Source organism: Staurois parvus, unplaced genomic scaffold, assembly GCF_062004578.1.
Source record: "Staurois parvus isolate SC_StPar_1 unplaced genomic scaffold, SC_StPar_1.0 ptg000703l, whole genome shotgun sequence".
Taxonomy (NCBI): Eukaryota; Metazoa; Chordata; class Amphibia; order Anura; family Ranidae; genus Staurois; species Staurois parvus.
Genome location: NW_028318499.1, coordinates 671,438 through 688,676, shown reverse-complemented (window position 1 = coordinate 688,676; position 17,239 = coordinate 671,438).

Genomic DNA, 17,239 nt, shown 5'->3' with positions numbered 1-17,239 from the left:
ATCACAGCTAACCTATCTGCGCCATGTTCCCAGCTACCGCTTATATCGTGTAGGACTGTACCAAACCTGACAGGTGGGGGGGATCACTGGGCTCGGCTAAACCTGGTGACACTGAGAGCTCGGCACAGAACACACCCTCTCTTCATATAAAGAAGGGATTTGATATTCTGAACACGACTGAGCTCGCAGTGTGTTCTGTTGGACGTTATAGCCATACGGGCCAGTTTGTGGGGGTATCGCTAGGGGGCGCTGTGCTTATTTATGAGCTAGTGTATGGAAGAGGTTCGGTGACTGGCCTTCCTCTTCATGGTTCTCACTGGTGCCCACTCTGGATGGAGCTGCACAGGTGCATATCGTTATGTGGTAAAATCTCTGGAGGTCTGCCTTGGAATTCATACAGGGGGATTCAAAACAGGCCTAAAGCAACAGTTCTGGTCGTAGTTCCCTTACACCCCATTCACAGCGAGTGCGATTTGCATGCCAGGCGACTTGCAAATCATATGCCAAGTCGCACCCTACTGTCCGCTATTACAGCGGTCATATCGTCGGTCGGAGCTGCAACAATTTCTAAAGTAGCACATGCACTGCTTTTGTTGCGATTTGCATAGATATCTGTGTCACATGTCTTGCGAATCGCAACTGAAATCGGCAGGTCACCTGATTTTGAAACCGTGCGACTTCACTGTAATTCACACAAATTCAAAATTGGTTTTGATGTGACCAGGGGCTTAACAACTTGCCCTCCAGAGGATTTACCCCCCCCCCCCCCCTTCCTGACCAAGCCATTTTTTTCCATTTTTTGCGATACGGCTCTGCCTTACTTTGACATTTGTTTTTTATTGTTTTTTTGCACTATAAACAAAAAAAGACGGACAATTTTGAAGAAAAAAAAATATTTTTGACTAAAAAATTTTTTTGAAAATTTTGGAAAAAAAAACACCCTGATCACCACCTCCCCCCCCCCCCCCCCCCCATCAGAGGTCACTATGGTGAAAAAAATTACAACTTCAAAAAAGACTGTCTACTTTCCAAAAACGGGTCATTTGGAGAGTGTTTGTACTGTCCTGGCAATTGCTAGTTAAACATGTCCAGTAAAATAATTTTAAAAAATCAAATTTAGGCCAAAATGTATTCTGCTTCATATCTTTGCTAAAAAAAAATCCCAGTACGTGTAAATTAATTGGTTTATGTAAAGGTTATGGCGTTACAAATGGCGGTATACATACTGGAATTTTTTTTATTACTAGTAATGATGGCAATCAGCGTCGTATAGCGGGACTGCAGTGGGCATTTTGACACTGAAAGGGAGCTGACTTGGTGTCACTGACATCCCCAGTGACACTAATACAGTGATCAGTGCTAATAAAAAGCACTGACACTGTACTAATGATACTGGACAGGAAGGGGTTAACATCTGGAGTGATCAAAGGGTTAACTGTGTGCGTTTTACTATGTAAGCACATTGCTTTGTATTGTTCTGCTATGCAGAGCAATACAAAGCAGTGTGCTGGAGCTGACCAGGGAGAGATCTGTATTGTTTACATACAGACCTCTCCCCCGTCAGTGATACTCGGCGATTGGCAGGTGCCAGGGAATCACCAGTTGAGACTTGGTGATCAACAGCTGAAGCCGCCAATGGCGGCGCAGGTAAGGCGCACGCGCCCCCTACCCGGAAATGCAAAATCATATATATATACGTGATTATACGCAGCCATGCCGTTCTGTAGCAGTATTTCTGCTATAGGGCAGCAGGCAAGCAGTTAAAGGATAAGTTCACCTTTTAGACAAAAATAATAAATGCACATTTTTTTGCAGGTAAAAAAATGCATTTATTATTTTTGTCTACAGGAGCCTGGAAAGCATTGCACCAGCAGATCACTGATACCATGCAGATATTCTGACAGAAAGCTTCAATGAACTGCCGTGGTACTATATTAAAAACTACAAGCCGACAGCCGCTAAGGCTGTTGGGACTTGCCGTTCATTCATTCACGGATGTCTGTGAATGGATGATGCGGGCGTGTGGGCGGAGCCCTGTACAGCCGTGCTGTTTTCAAATTTGACATATAGTACAAGGAGACTTCTCCCCATACTATCTGTCAGAGGGAGGGGGGCGGCAGGCAACAGGTGGAACATGTAACATCCCAAAAGTGAACTTATCCTTTAAGAAGGCAAGCCTTTGTATTAGTGTTTGTAACATTATTGACATATGTAGAAAAATCAGATAGACCTTACTACTGTCACTTTATGGTCTCATGCACACTTGACATTCTAAACACCGCTTCCAAAGGCCTCTATGCATTTCTTTGGCCGCAACCTTTTACCCCTCCTGTCTCTCCTGCGAGAGTGCTGTCAGATTTGGTCAGCTCTTTCTTTGAATTAGATTGGGTGTATTAATTTATTGAGGATGATGATCTTGCCTAAGTTCAACTATATGTTTTGCAACTGCCCAATTTGGATCCCTGTATCTTTCTTTAGGGAGATAGAGTCCTGTGTGACCCCTTTCCTTTGGAAGAATGACCTACCCCACCTAGCAAAATCCACCTTGCAACTCCCTGCAGATATGGGGGTCTTCCCAAACTTTCAAACTTACTATTGGGTGGCAATGCTGGTGTATTGATGGTTTGGGGGATTTAGGTGCAATGCTGCTGTCTGCTTGGTAGCAGCCTGCCTGGGATCTCTAGCAGATCTCCATAACATTCCTTTATCGAGGACGTAGGGCTTTTGATAATATCCCTGGGCCATTGCAGCCTACTTTGTGAATCTGGGCTTTGGCTAGATGACCGTTTCTTCAACCTGACTATATCTCTCTGGCCCAACTTCTTTGGGGGAATCCTGCGCTTCCTCACTTCCATCCCCAACCCACAGCTTTGGGCAGGATATGGTATTAGGACGCTGGCTGATGTTATGCTCTCTGGGGTATTATTACCATTCTCTCAGCTATCCCAAAAATTCAGTCTCCCACAGAGGATGCTCTTCCGATATTTTCACTGCGACATGTGACCAGGGCCCAGTTCCCTCGACCACCTATCCTCCAGGGGGACCCTATTGAGGCGTTGTTGACTGAGGAAAACCTCCAAAAACCACTGTCTGCACTCTACAGAACATTGCTTGGTGTTAACACCCCTAAGATTGAGAAGTTATAGGCCATATGGAAAGAGGATATCCCTTCTCTGGATGAGGACGATTGGGTGGAGGCTCTAGAACAGGGTCCTAAGTTGGTTATCTCCTCCAGGGATAAGCTTATACAAGTCAAATTTCTACATAGGGTATATTATACCCCCTTAAGGCTCTCCCGGATATACCCGGAGCGGTACCCTACCTGTCCTTTTTGCTGGTTACATCCGGGTACCTTCTTACACATGTTCTGGATGTGCCCTAGAATTGTTTTGGTCTGATGTTTTTGATTTGATCAATGTACAGCAAGCAGCTGTCCCTGACCCATTCATTTGCCTTGGCATTGTTGGGGCTTCATGATGATGTGCAACGGTCCCACCACTTAAAATTGCTAATCTCCTCTACTTCGCCAAAAGAGAGATTCTATTAAAGTGGAACTCTGGGGACCCCCCAGTGACATCGTCCTGGGAATCAGCTGTGGATGCAGCCCTTCCAATGTACAAGCTGATCTATGTTAATTGGCACTGTACCTGGAAATACGATAAGGTATGGCCCCTTGGACATCTTGCTGAGGGACTGGAGTGGTCACTGCTGGCCCACTGCCCTCTGATAAGATTTTTCAGTGGGGACTTATGGTAGTCTCTCCTACTTTTCTCCCCTCCCTTCCTCTTTCTCCCCTCCCCTCCTCTTTCTCCCCCCCCCCTTCTCCTCCTCCCTTCCCCTCCATCCTCTTCCACCTCTCCCCCTCTTTTTTTTTCTTCTCTCCCCTCCTTTCCTCTACATCTCTGGATGTCTGTTTCCTGCTCCTTATACCCCTAGGTTTTTCCCTCACACTGCCTCCGACAAGGTACTATTGGAATGATTTTCCATGATTACTGCATGAAGTTTGTTTTGCTTCTTCTTTCCTTTTGTCCTACATTGGATGTTGTGCAACTTATTGGTAATGTTCACCTGTATTGTACTATGCCTACCATGTCAAATGTTCGCATTGCTTTTCTGCTTTAATGTTTTTTCAATTTCCTTTTCCAATAAAACACCCTGTATTGTAAAAAAAAAACTGCACGTGCAATTGCTTTATATCTGAGGAGAAGCTCTGAAATAAGTCGAAGGTCTGCTGATTTCTTTCATCCAATCATGTGCAAGCAAAGAATGCTTTATTTTCCTTGCGTGTTCCCCTCATATCTAGAGCAACTGCACTTGCAGTACACAGCCTATTTGCCTTTAGTAAATCAACTCCTATGTGTCCATGTGCACATAGGTATTCAGAGGCAGAAAAATAAAAAAAACCTCACTTGTGCGTTGAAGAGAGCAGCGTTTTTGCAGAAAGCACGCCTGTCATGCCTAAACATGCTAAATCCATTGGCCCTTCAAGGGCTTGAGTGTTCAATCATTTCAGTGGCAAGAATAAATTAGTATTTTGGTGAATGAAATGAATAAACTCCTAAAGTGCTTGCAAAAATGTCACTTTAGGCACTATTTTCCTCCTGCCAGGAAAAGGTCGTTTAGAATCGCTAGGCAAATGCCAATGTGCATGAAGCTTAAGGACCTGTCACATTTAAGGACCCATTCATACCAGAAACTGTGCATTTACTGTGCATTATGTGCAGTAACTTGCATTTGATGCATTATTTTGTGCGCATTTGCATGTGTAGCGTGTGCATCTGATTCCGCCCCGCCGGGGTAAGCAGCAACAGCGAGCTCAGGGAAGAAAGACTGTGTGAATGTGTCACTCTCCCTTCTCCCCTCCCCGCTGACCACACCACCGCTGCAGAAAGGGTGACAGAGCTGCTCTGTACAGTAGTTACTGCCTTCTCACCTCCTCCTGTCAGCGGTGGGAGATCAGACAGGTGTGGAGAGGACTAGAGTGACTATGCTGGTAAGAGAGAAGGAGGGAAGAAGAGCATCAAGGGATATGTAGTCCTAGAGACAGCGTGGCCCATAGCATTTAATGGGGCATGGAATACATCCCCCAGCTAGCTTTGCAGCAGTGAGGAAGCGAGAGAGAATGGGAAAAAAATGTTTTTTATCTGGGAAAAGTATTCTCTTCAGAGTGTTTTCGGGAGAGAGCCAAACTGTCCAGCACCATCCCAGAGAGAGAGAGACAAAGCCACTGGAACACCCCTCACTGTGCCAGTCTGTGCAGAGTTGTAACCCACATGTGGAGAGAAAAAACCACTGCCAGGATAAAGCCACTGCCACACTGCTGGAGCCGTCACTGGCAACTGAGGAGGAGACATCTGCCTAGGGGGACCACTTCTGCTGTATCACTGAGTCTTGTGAGAGGGTCTTGTGGCTGTTACTTTCTACTATCACTGTAGACTGAGCCATCTGAAACTACCTAACCAGCTATCCTATAGCTCTAATACTGCCTGCTGGCCTTGTTGACTGCTTTAACATGCGCCAGCGATTACCGGGCCCCAACGTTTAGCCAGCTGAAAAGTCAGGACTAGAGACTGCCCCTAACAGCTTCTGCCCCAAGGCCTCTGTCCTTTTGTTTATTTAAAGAGGTACCTCTTAGGAGACGCTGTACAATACCCCAGCCAATCCCATAAAGTGCACTCTAAACCAGTGTAGTATTTATATCATTTTTACTTCATTTAATTTATATACATTGGTTGTTGTTGCTTTGCTAATTCATGTATTTACCACTCTGCCTACCAGATTGTGTCTTAATTTACCTACCGGGTCCTCATTTATGTTTGATCCACCATTTATCCTAGATCATATCAATAGGTTAGGTGCATTTATCACTAAACAGGTGTGCGACTATTTACTAGTAATAATCCACAGCCAGGTTAAAATTATTTTACACTTGTGTCTTCACTTGTGCCTGTAGTGATTTTTTTACTCAACCAGGTGTGTCAGAGGGGCTGAGGTTGTTCTTGGAGTTGAGGCACAGAACAGAGAACCCAAAATTATCCAGCGGCTTCTTCGGGGGTGGCGCTACATGCATTTGCAGTGCATTATTCCTAAGCTTGCATTTCCCTTGTGGTCAGTTCCGTCTTCTTCTTTGGACTCTTATGTGCACTGTCCTTCGTTGCGGTGCATTTTTGTTCATGGAAATGCACATTTCTGGGCATTTGCAGTTTACTGTACTCACTGCACTGCAAATGTTTGTACTATATCCATAGCATAATCTGGATTTTGAACTGTCTATGCAGTTGGAGCACAGTGAAAATGCATCCCACTGCATCCAGTGTGAATGGGCCCTTAAAGAATTACTGCCTGTTCTCACATTGGGAAACTGATGGTAATTAAAACCAATTCTGAGCTGGAGTACAGAGGTACACCAGTACTAAGATCTGGCCATGCCTATGCTGGGAGGCTGTCATGTATGTGACATCTTCCCGATTGGTACTGTATCCCCAACCCAGTTTAGGCCTCATTCACATGGGTGTATCAATGCGTACCCCTGTGCAAGGCTGTGTTTACCCGGACAGGGATCAAAAGGTGTTCCGTGCATCCCCGTGCAGGCAATCCCATACATGTCATTTGGGACGCAGGGGCTGCACAAACACAGCTGCTGCTCTCAATGTGATATCTATCTGTGCATTCGGAGATTTGCACACACACAAAAGTCAGATAAGGAGTAGCAGCTGTGTCCGTGTAGCCACTGCATCCCTACTAACATCAGTGGACAGGAAGCACAGAACACCTGCGCATCCCCTTGCGGGTAAATACGGCCTTGCACGGGGGTATGTATTAATACACCCCCCTGCCCCTATGAACAAGGCTTTATCAGTTAGCTGGAAGATTCCCTGCTCAAAAGGTAAGTGTAAGCAAGGATACAGGTGTTGTCATTCCCAAATATGGGCAATGCCATAGAACTGACTTGTCATTTGATGAGTGGAGCCGGATAGGCAATTGAAAGACTAGATTCCCACCGAGTCCACTTTAATTTTGATTGACAGTGGGCAGACACGCACAGATTCATGTACCTGTCTGGGAGACGGGTACATGAATTCAGTGCACGCACGGACTCTTTCGGTGCTGCACCCCCAACAAAATTCTAAATGGTTTCTTTGACATTCTTTGTGAACTCCGATAGTGTCCTAGATACTCGTTACTGTCTCACAATGTCAGATCTTGTAACAGAAAAGGTATTCATGAATTTTGTCATAACTGATAGAAATATCACAGGCATTTCTACAGCAAAGCGGCAGAATTTAAAGCGGAACTAAAGCACAAATCCCTTAGTTCCAACATTCTGACATCCACAAGGTCTGGTGCAGGAATCTTCTTCCCGTGTTCTACCGAGTGCTGGGTTGGCATTTGGGCATTTTGATTGGCCGGCACAGGATGATGTCTCTCCTGCGCATGAACTGGAATGCTGTCATCCTGGCATACTGCCACTGTGCCAGAATGCATGCAAACTGAGCTGTGTATGCAGTGTGAATGGGACACAGGAAACAATTGTTTCATGTGTGTCTTTGTGGTGACAGACATTTTACAAGGCAGTAAGATGTCTGTCACCGCTCAATGTGTGAAGTAGCCCTTAGAGAGACAGTGAAGCAAGCTCGTGGGAGGTTTAAAGAAAAATTCCAGGCACATTTTTTATTTTCCAATGCAGTGGGGCTGTGCCATTGCTGCATGGGTAAAATGCTTGTTTTTGTCTAGGGGTTCGGAAAGCGGAGTTATACTTACCTGATCCTCCGGGCACAAGACTCTTGCCTCCACGCACGCTAGCGGTCTTGTGAATGGACTTTTCCTTACATCATCACACCCATAGACTAGCTCTGGAAGTCCACTGCTGAACGTGGGGGAGCACTGTTTTCCGGAGATTCAGAGTACGGGATAAGTATAGCTTTCCCCTGAGCCCCTGGACAAAACGAGCAGTTAAACCATTTTGACCGGAGTTCTGTTTCACATCAGGTGATCACTTGGCATCAGTTGGATGGTAACATGTGCTCCGAATCAGTTGGATTTCAAGCAACGTTTTATTAGCTTAAAGAGGATCCTCACGTGCCCCACTTTTTTTTAACTGCCTACTTACCTGGTTGCAGGTCCTTCACATTTAAGGTACTCACCCCTCACCTGCCCAGCAGATGCAGTGTTGTCCTGCTCAGATCTACTTCCTCTCTGCCCAGCTCGGTCCCGCACCGCCATCTTCTTCTGTGATGTGATTGCTAAGCTGCCGGCTCCTCTGAGTTAAGCTGAAGGCTTCCCAATGACACCCCCCCCCCTCCTGCTTTCCCAATGAAGGACTATGCCTCATGGAATATGTGACTGACATATCCCAAGAGGCAGAGTGGGCAAAGTGCATACTAATTGCCTAGTTGAATGACGGGGGAGGGGGGTAGATAGGAGAAAGCATGTCATGAGCGAATTACATGTATAGGGCAGACTGGAAGAAGGGTAGATAGGAGACCGCATGTCATGGAGGGTGAAGATCCATTTTATTGATTTCAGTGTGAAATTTGAGTCATCAACAGTTGTATAATCAAGCGATCTGGATTTTGTCCCACATTGTACATTATACAGGTAGCTAGATCCTGGAGGGATGTATTTTCCTCTTCCTGTCTCCAAACTTTCGTCATCATGGGGGTCAATAGCTTCATGCTTCAGACTCTGGGCTGAGCTTCTGTGAAAAAGTTGTTCCAAGCGGCCATCCCCTCCTTCCTCCTCCATTGAGAAACATGCTTTCAATCTTTACACTGACTGTAATGTAATCTCTGTATGGGGGAGAGCTTGATAATACACAGAATCTTCCTCTCCATTCAAAAATCTTGTTACAGGCACTGAAAGCACTCAAGGAACATTTTTCAATGGAGGCGGAGAAGGGAGGAGAGGACAAGTCCCTAGAGCAACTTTTTACTAGCCCAGAGCTTGAAGCTGTTCAGTGTGTAAAGTTATATCCATTAAATACATGTGCCTCTACTATGGGGGCTCTCAAAATTTGTAGAGTTAGGAACTACTGACAACTGGGAGCTGTAACGAGGCTCTGTAGCTTTCGCATGTATTTCCAAACGTGTGCTATCTAAACCCCTGTTTTTAACGCATACTGTTAGACAGGTTAATTTGGTTTGTTTTCAGACTGGTTGGCAAGCTGAGCTGGGAATTTTTCTCTTTTGTTTGACATGTGTCGCCCTTCCATGTGCTCCTTGCTGTGAAGGCCAGTTATAGACTGGGGCAGTGGCCATTTTTTTGTGCCATTTTTTTGTACTCAGTGCGTAAAGTGCAGAGACAGGAAGAGGACAGGTTAATCTGGTTTAAAGCCCCATTCACACTTGAGTGTCTTTGATCCTTTTTTTCATGTCTTTTTTTTTTTTTAATACAGTGCTTTGTACAAGTTTTTATATGGTTTTTGCATATGTTTCATGTTTGAGCAGTTTTTATTTTATTTTTAGCTCATGGAAAGATGGCTACTAGGCAAGAATATGTACAAAAAATTAAAGTTTCACACATTTTTCAGGTGCTCACACTGAAGTATTTTGAGGCCGGAACATATGACTCTACCCCAAAAGAAGCTCATGTTCTTTTTTTGAATGAATAGCTTCAAGTGACACTAGGCTCAGGTGTAACAGGCACCATTGAATAGAATTGAAATCCTAGCATGAAAGATTGAAGTCTTTAAGCTTCAAATCACTCAGTTGTGAACAGGGCCTTAGTTTTGATTGGCTGAACAAACATCTGAGGAGGCTCTTACAGAGCTGCCTTTCACAGGGTATGAACTTTTTGGTGCCATGTTGGATGAAATAATCAAGAACCTCAGTGGAAGAAAGAATACCTTGTTTCAGTTCAAGGAGAGAGGCCAAGAATTCTTGTTGCAAATCTGGGCCTACTTTTTTTTTTTTTTGAGACAAGAGGGCTAAATCCTCCAAGCTCTTTACCTCCTCAGGCAGCAAGTGTCCCTGAAAGTCGAATCCCACCAAGTCTATGGAGAAGCCTTCCTCCTCCGCACAAGGTTTTGTCCCCATCTGTTCAGCTAAGGGTAGAGGCATAACTGATAATATTTGTGGACTTTCGGCTAACCCATGTATCCAATAAATGGGTTAAAAAAACGGGTAGCCTCAGGCTACACAACTGGGTTTCACACACGTCCACAGCAGGTGTTGCTTGCCTCCAACCTACTTCTCTCTTCTCTGTGGTTGTTGAATTTACTTCTAGGCATTGAGAGATTTCTGGCCTAGGGAATGGTGATTATGGTTTTTAGTCCAACCTTTTCACGAAGCCCAAGAAGGGAAGTGTATGACCTGTCTTGTGTCTCAATGCACTGAATGTTTGTGTCTAAATCCACAAGTTCAAATTTGGTAGTGGCATTCTTGCATCACGGGGACTTTCTGGCATCCATAGATATCAAGGATGCATACCCTCAAGTACTCTTTTACCAGGTTCCTGTGCTTTATGGTAGCAAAGGAGAATTATCCATTTGCAGCTTGCTCTTCAGCCTAGCCACTGCTCCCTGGGTGTTCACCAAGATGTTAGTGCTAATGTTAGCCACCTTAAGGTTGAGAGGGATACCAGTCTGCGGGTACTTGAAAGACCTTCTATTGCGTATGGAGTCTCACTTGGAAATAAATTCCAAACTTTCTATCACCACTTAGACTCTGGAGGGTGGCTCTGCTGTTAGCATGATAAACAAAAGTGATGGCCAGCATCATGCCTTTGTGATAGCATGCTATACACAGGTTAATGGGTTGTTATGCAATTCATTTTGAATGAGTCCTCAGCACACTAAAGGACGTATGTCTGATGCGCATGCATTGCAGAGTACCACGTACAACATAATATGCTAGTGTGCATTGTGATGTGCTGCGTTAGGAAAAAATACTGCATGTGCATTTTCTAGTCTATTGTGATTTGTTGACAGCCCATTAAAATTGTTAACACAGCTGACCTAGTAAAGGTCTGAATAGAACCTTACACTAATTTTCTGCTTTGTCTCCAGTAAAGAGAAGAAGAGAGAAATGTATTTTTTTTTTCTTGGATCTTATGGATGATAGAACATTTGTGAGCTAATTTATAGATATTTGTTGCCACTTACGTTCTCACATAGATCTGCTAATGCCCCCCCCCCCTTTAAAATATTCACATTTTGTTGCTTTGCAGCCTGAAATGGAGACAGACACAGTTTTTGTTTTATCCAGCTATATTTACTCAGTGCAACTTGTAACATTCAGGTGAAGGATATACCACCAATATGTCAGAATTTTTTTATTGTTTTTTTTTAAATTCAAAAACAGAATCACTGAGTTAGAAATAGTATCACCCCTTGTGTTAGTATTTTGTTTAACCACCGTTTGCTTTAAATACAACCTTTAGTCTATTGGCTAGATATGCCTATTGGTTAGATATGCCTACTAACTTTGCGGAACTAGACTGCAATATTTGCCCACTCTTCTTTGTAGAACTGTTCAAGTTCAGTTACAATTGATGGTGGCTGTGGACTACCGTCTTCATATCAAATGGCTTTGTTTGCCATTGAGGGGGGTGATCCTTTTTCCAACTCAGTGATTTTGTTTTTTAATTTAAAAAAAATAAATTCTGACATGTTGGTGTTATATCTTTCACTTGGATGTTATAAGTTGCCCTAAGTAAATACAGCTGGATACAACAAAAACTGTGTCTGTCTTAATTTCAGGCTGCAAAGCAAAAAAATGTGATTATTTTAAAGGGGGGTGATTTTTATTCTGTACCGTGTGTGTGTGTTTTTACCTTGCATTTCTCTTTGAACTGAATGGGTTGTTTTTAAAGATAAGAGTTCACATATACTTTAAGGTTGTATCTAGAGCCAATGTAGTAAAGGTGTTTCACCTGTCAGTGTATTCATTTTTCCCCCCAAAGGTTATATTTAACTGATCTGTCAGCTGAATGCCAATTTTGAGTCCTGTAAAATAGCGGCTTGTCCTTAAAGTAGATCTAGACTTCGATAACCTTATCTTTCACACAAGTCAATTGTGAATGTTAAAGCAGTTATAGCTGACGTTCTACAGCTGTTCTTTTGCCAGGGCCCACTCTGTCATCCATTCCTTAGTACTCTGTAGCAGTGAGACAGCCACCATATCAGCAGAGGTGCAAGTTGTCACCAGGCATATCTTCCTGTTCCTAGACCTGACACACTGATGACACTACCAGTATAATAAACGAATCAGAGGCAGGATTGGGTGGGATATACTTGTAATGCTATACAATTTGTGATAGGCTCCTGTGAGGCTATAATAATGATATACATTGCTCAGCATAAATGAGTACACCCCTTTTGAAAAGTAAGACTTTAATCAATATCTCAATGAACACAAGAATGATTTCCAAAATTTTGACAAAATTGAGTTTTATAGAACATTTGTTGCATGAAAGTAAGGTCAATATTATAACTCAGATTACAAAATCTTCAGTTTTACTGAAATTAGTTGATGCAAAAATGAATACACCCCACAACAAAGACTACTACATCTAGTATGTTGTATGACCTCCATGACTGGAAGGACAACACGAAGTCTTCTAGGCATGGAATGAACAAGTTGGCAACATATTGCAACATCTATCTTTTTCCATTCTTCAAGAATTACCTTTTTAGAGCCTGGGTTCTGGAGGGAGAGTGATGCTTAACTTGTCTCTTCAGTATTCCCCATAGGTGTTCGATTGGGTTCAGATCAGGAGACATACCTAGCCACTGAATTGAATCACTTTCACCCTGTTCACCTCTTTTCAGAAATGCTACAGTGGCCTTAGATGTGTGTTTTGGATCATTGTCATGTTGGAAAAGTGCACGACAACCAAGGGCACGTAGTGATGGTAGCTTCTTTTCTTTCAATATAGAGCAGTACATCTGTGAATTCATGGTACCATCAGTGAAATGCAGCTCCTAGACACCAGCAGCACTCATGCAGCCCCACAGAAGGACACTAACACCACCATGTTTCACTGTAGGCACTATGCATTTTTCTTTGTACTCCTCACCTTAGAGTTTTGGAGCCATCAGTTCCAAAAACATTTATCTTGGTCTCATCACTCCAGAGTACTGAGTCCCAGTAGTCTTTTCAGCATGGCCCTGACAAATTCTAGGTGGGCTTTTTTGTGCATGGGCTTTGGGAGAGGCTTCCTTCGTGGATGACTCCCATGTATGCCATTCCTCTGCAGTGTATGCCGTATTGTGTCACGGGAAACAATCACCCCAGTTTAGCTTTCCACTTCTTTAGCTATCTGCAGTGAACTTGCTTGACAATTTTCTTCATCCCTTTTCATCAGGCTCTGTTCCTGTCGAGATGTTAACGTCCGTGGACGGCCTGATCATCTCTGTGAGATGGTTGCAGTTCTATCTTAGTTAAATTTTTGTATCACTTTTGCTATAGTATTCTGACTGATAAGTAAAGCGTTGCTGATCTTCTTGTAGCCTTCACCTTTATTGTGTAAAGAAATTATTTTATTTCTCAGTCATTGTTACATTTCTCTTCCATGCGGTGCCATTGTTGACAGCATAAAATGGGAAGGGGTGTTCTTTGTTAAGTAACAACCTTTTATAATCAGCTGTCTGCTGGACACCTGTTTAATGAATAATTATACTCACCTGTAGTTGAATTCTTGGTTATTAGGAATTTGTTGTCTAAAATTTAGCTTTGCTCCTAAGACTTTCATTGGGGTGTATTCATTTATCAACATGGTCTTGAATTAATTTGTCAGGAAAAATACTTTTTTGTGTGTGCAAATTAACAAATCTTGTTTGCAATCAATAAGCTACATTTGTGGGAGTATTTTGTAGTATAGTGTTCCATAGAAAATGTTGATTCTGAAAGGAAAGTACAAGGTTTTCTCACAAATCTATTGGAGTGTACTAATTTATGCTGAGCACTGTATATGTGGAAATGCTGTGCTACTATTAATAAATAATTTTTCACTAAAGGTACATTAATTTACTAATTTTTACTGATTACTTTATCACATTAACAATTTCCAGCCCAGGCTAATTCTGGTATTTCTCTCCTACATGTAAAAATCAAAATTTTGTTTTTTGCTATAAAATTACTCAGAACCTCTAAACATTATAGATACACCCACAGGGCCACTTTATTAGGTACAGCAGTTCAATTGCTTGGTAACACAAATTGCTAATCGGCCAATCACATAGCAGCAACTCAATGCATTTAGGCATGTAGATGTGGTGAAGACAACTTGCTGAAGTTCAAACCAAGCATCAGAATGGGGAAGAAAGGGGCATTTAAGTGAGTATGGCATGGTTGTTGGTGCCAGATGGGCTGGTCTGAGTATTTAAAAAAAACTGCTGATCTGCTGGGATTTTCACGCACAACTATCCCTAGGGTTTACAGAGAATGTTCCGAAAAAAGAAAATATCCAGCGAGCGGCAGTTGTGTGGATGAAAATGCCTTGTTGATGTCAGAGGTCAGAGGAGAATGGGCAGACTGGTTCGAGATGATAGAAAGTCAACAGTAACTCAAATAACCACTCATTACAATCAAGGTATGCAGAATACCATCTCTAAATGCACAACACGTCAAACCTTGAAGCAGATGGGCTGCAGCAGCAGAAGACCACCCTGGTTAGCAAGGTGTACCTAATAAAGTGGCCGGTGAGTGTATATTTTTTTAGCAGAGACCCTAGAGAATAAAATGGTGGACGTTGCAATTTTTCATGTCACACAGTATTTGCACAGCAATTAATCAAGTGCAATTTTTTGGGGAAAAAAAACTTTTAAATGAATTTTAACCACTTCCAGTCTGGACACTTTTACCCCCTTCCTGTCCAGGCCAATTTTCAGCTTTCAGCGCTATCACACTTTGAATGACAATTGCGCGGTCATGCAACACTGTACCCATATGAAATTTTTAGCATTTTTTTGAGACAGATAAAGCTTTATTTTGGTGGTATTTATTCACCACTGGGATTTTTTTTTGTTTTGCTATATAAATGAAAAAGTCCAAACATTTTGAAAAAAGTGTTTTTCTTATAAAATTTTGCAAATAAATAATATTTCATCATAAATCTTGGCCAAAACGTATTCAGTTATCTTTTTAGTAAAAAAAAATAACCCAAATTAGTTCATAACCAAAAATTATATTTTTTAACATTTTTTTATTACATTTTTTTTTATATTATTATTTGTTTTTTGTTTTTTTCTACATACTGTCACCCTAGCAGTACAGTGTCACCATGGTGACACTGTACTACTTGTGGGGGGTGATGAAGATTTTTTTTTTTTTACACTGATTGCTTTTACACCCATAAAGGCTGTAAAAGCAATCATTTCTCCTTCTCTCTGGCTGCAATCTTGCAGCAATTGAGAACTACTGTGTGATCTGTGATGGGTCACAGCTTGTCACATGGTACAAGGCTGTCGTGAATAGCCTTGTACCATGTGATCTGTGATCGGTCACAGATTTCACACGTAGTAAGCAATGATGTCAGAAGTGACATCTTGCTTACTACTCTGCATGTGATCACTAATTGGCCAATCAGTGATCACATGATCAGGACCTCGCACAGAGGTCCCGTCCAACGATCGATATTCCACTGTGTCCGGGGGACACAGCGGGCACTGGATCGCGGTGCTGCGCGCTCTCAGCGAGCGTGCACAGTCCATAATGGTGGGTGCCATTTATGAACAGCAACCCGCCCCTGGACTGCCACCATCCGGCCATTTATATACAGCGGCCAGACAGCAAGTGGTTAAAGGAGAAATACAGCCAAAGCTCTTTTGGCTGTACTTCTGTGGATCACAGTACGGCAGTTTGTTCTGCACTCTTGTGACCAGTTTTCAGCTGACACATGAAAGCCCTCTGTAACTGACGACACTCAGGCAGTTCAGGTTGGGGGAAGATCCCCACTTTAAAGTCGGGATCCACCCCCGAGTCTGGAGTGGCACCTGGCTCAACCTCTCAACAATCCTCTGACAGCCTGAGCCAGCTGCTCCCTCCCCCCTCTACAGCCAAGTGCTCCAGTGAGTTTTGGGGGGTGGAGCAGACAGCGATGACTGACAGCCCCTGCTCTCTGCTCGGAGCAGCTGTGAGAACTCCGCAATCAGCGGTCATGTGATCACTTAGTTCTCACACTTAAAGCCAGAGGGGGACAGATGCAGCATTGGACTGATGGAGTTTGGAGTTTTGTGTGGAATGTGTCAGATTTGGCTTTTTGTTTCTCCACTTTTTTGTATCATACTAATACAAACAAAAGAAATAAACACGTGAATACCTAAACACTTGCAATTGAAACAATTTTCTGGGCGAAGTGGTGCATTATCTGACTGAAATGCAGGGGTACCAATATTTTTGGCCATGACTGTATATACTGTATGTCTGCTGACAGCATGATGTACTGCAGAGGATGGGTACAAACACGATTTTTGAGGATTCAAGGTCCTGAGCTGAATATTGATTTATTTCCTGTGGCAGGGAAAGGAGGTCAAAGTGCTATTTGATTTTATGTTCGTGCTTACAGCATCTTTTTCCAAAGAAGGAACTTGTTTTTATTCCCATTAGATAGTATTTATTAGGCAGATTTCCTATTTAAGATGTTAAGTCGTACATTTAAATTACATTGTTTCTCTACAAAGGCACATGACCACAAATCATCATGTATAAATCTGCAAACATTTCACTGTTAAGCTGTAATGTGAAAGTTAGTGCAGTGATTTTATGCCCATTAATGCAATTGGATCTTTTTCATTCACCAGAGGTCAGATTTAATTTTTAGAAACTTTTCATTAGTAATTTATTCCTTTTTTTTTTTTTTTTTTTTTTTTTTTAAGCATTTGTTTAGAAAACCATTGTTAACACATTTTCCTGCAGCTATTTGACTCATAACTGGCAAATAAGATGCAAGCAGGATGCCAAACAATGCAGAGTCCATGACCTCTCTTTGGCCATAAGCCACAGTACTAATCAACCTTCTAATGCTTTTCCCAAAGCATCAATTCATAACTTCTGCATGCTCAGTAAGCTTTCTTAGAAAACAGAGACTAAAAATATGTAGACAACTAAGAATTGTAGGGACATTTCTTGAGGATTACAGAGGACTTAAAGTACAATTCCATACAAACTTGAAAAAAACTGTTCAGTGAAAAATATCATCATAAATGCTTTTTTAAAATAATTATCAGCAGCCCTTGCAAACCCTTAAAAGAGAAGTAGGGGTTTTAATTTTTTCCCCAAATCATACTTTTCTAGGTAGA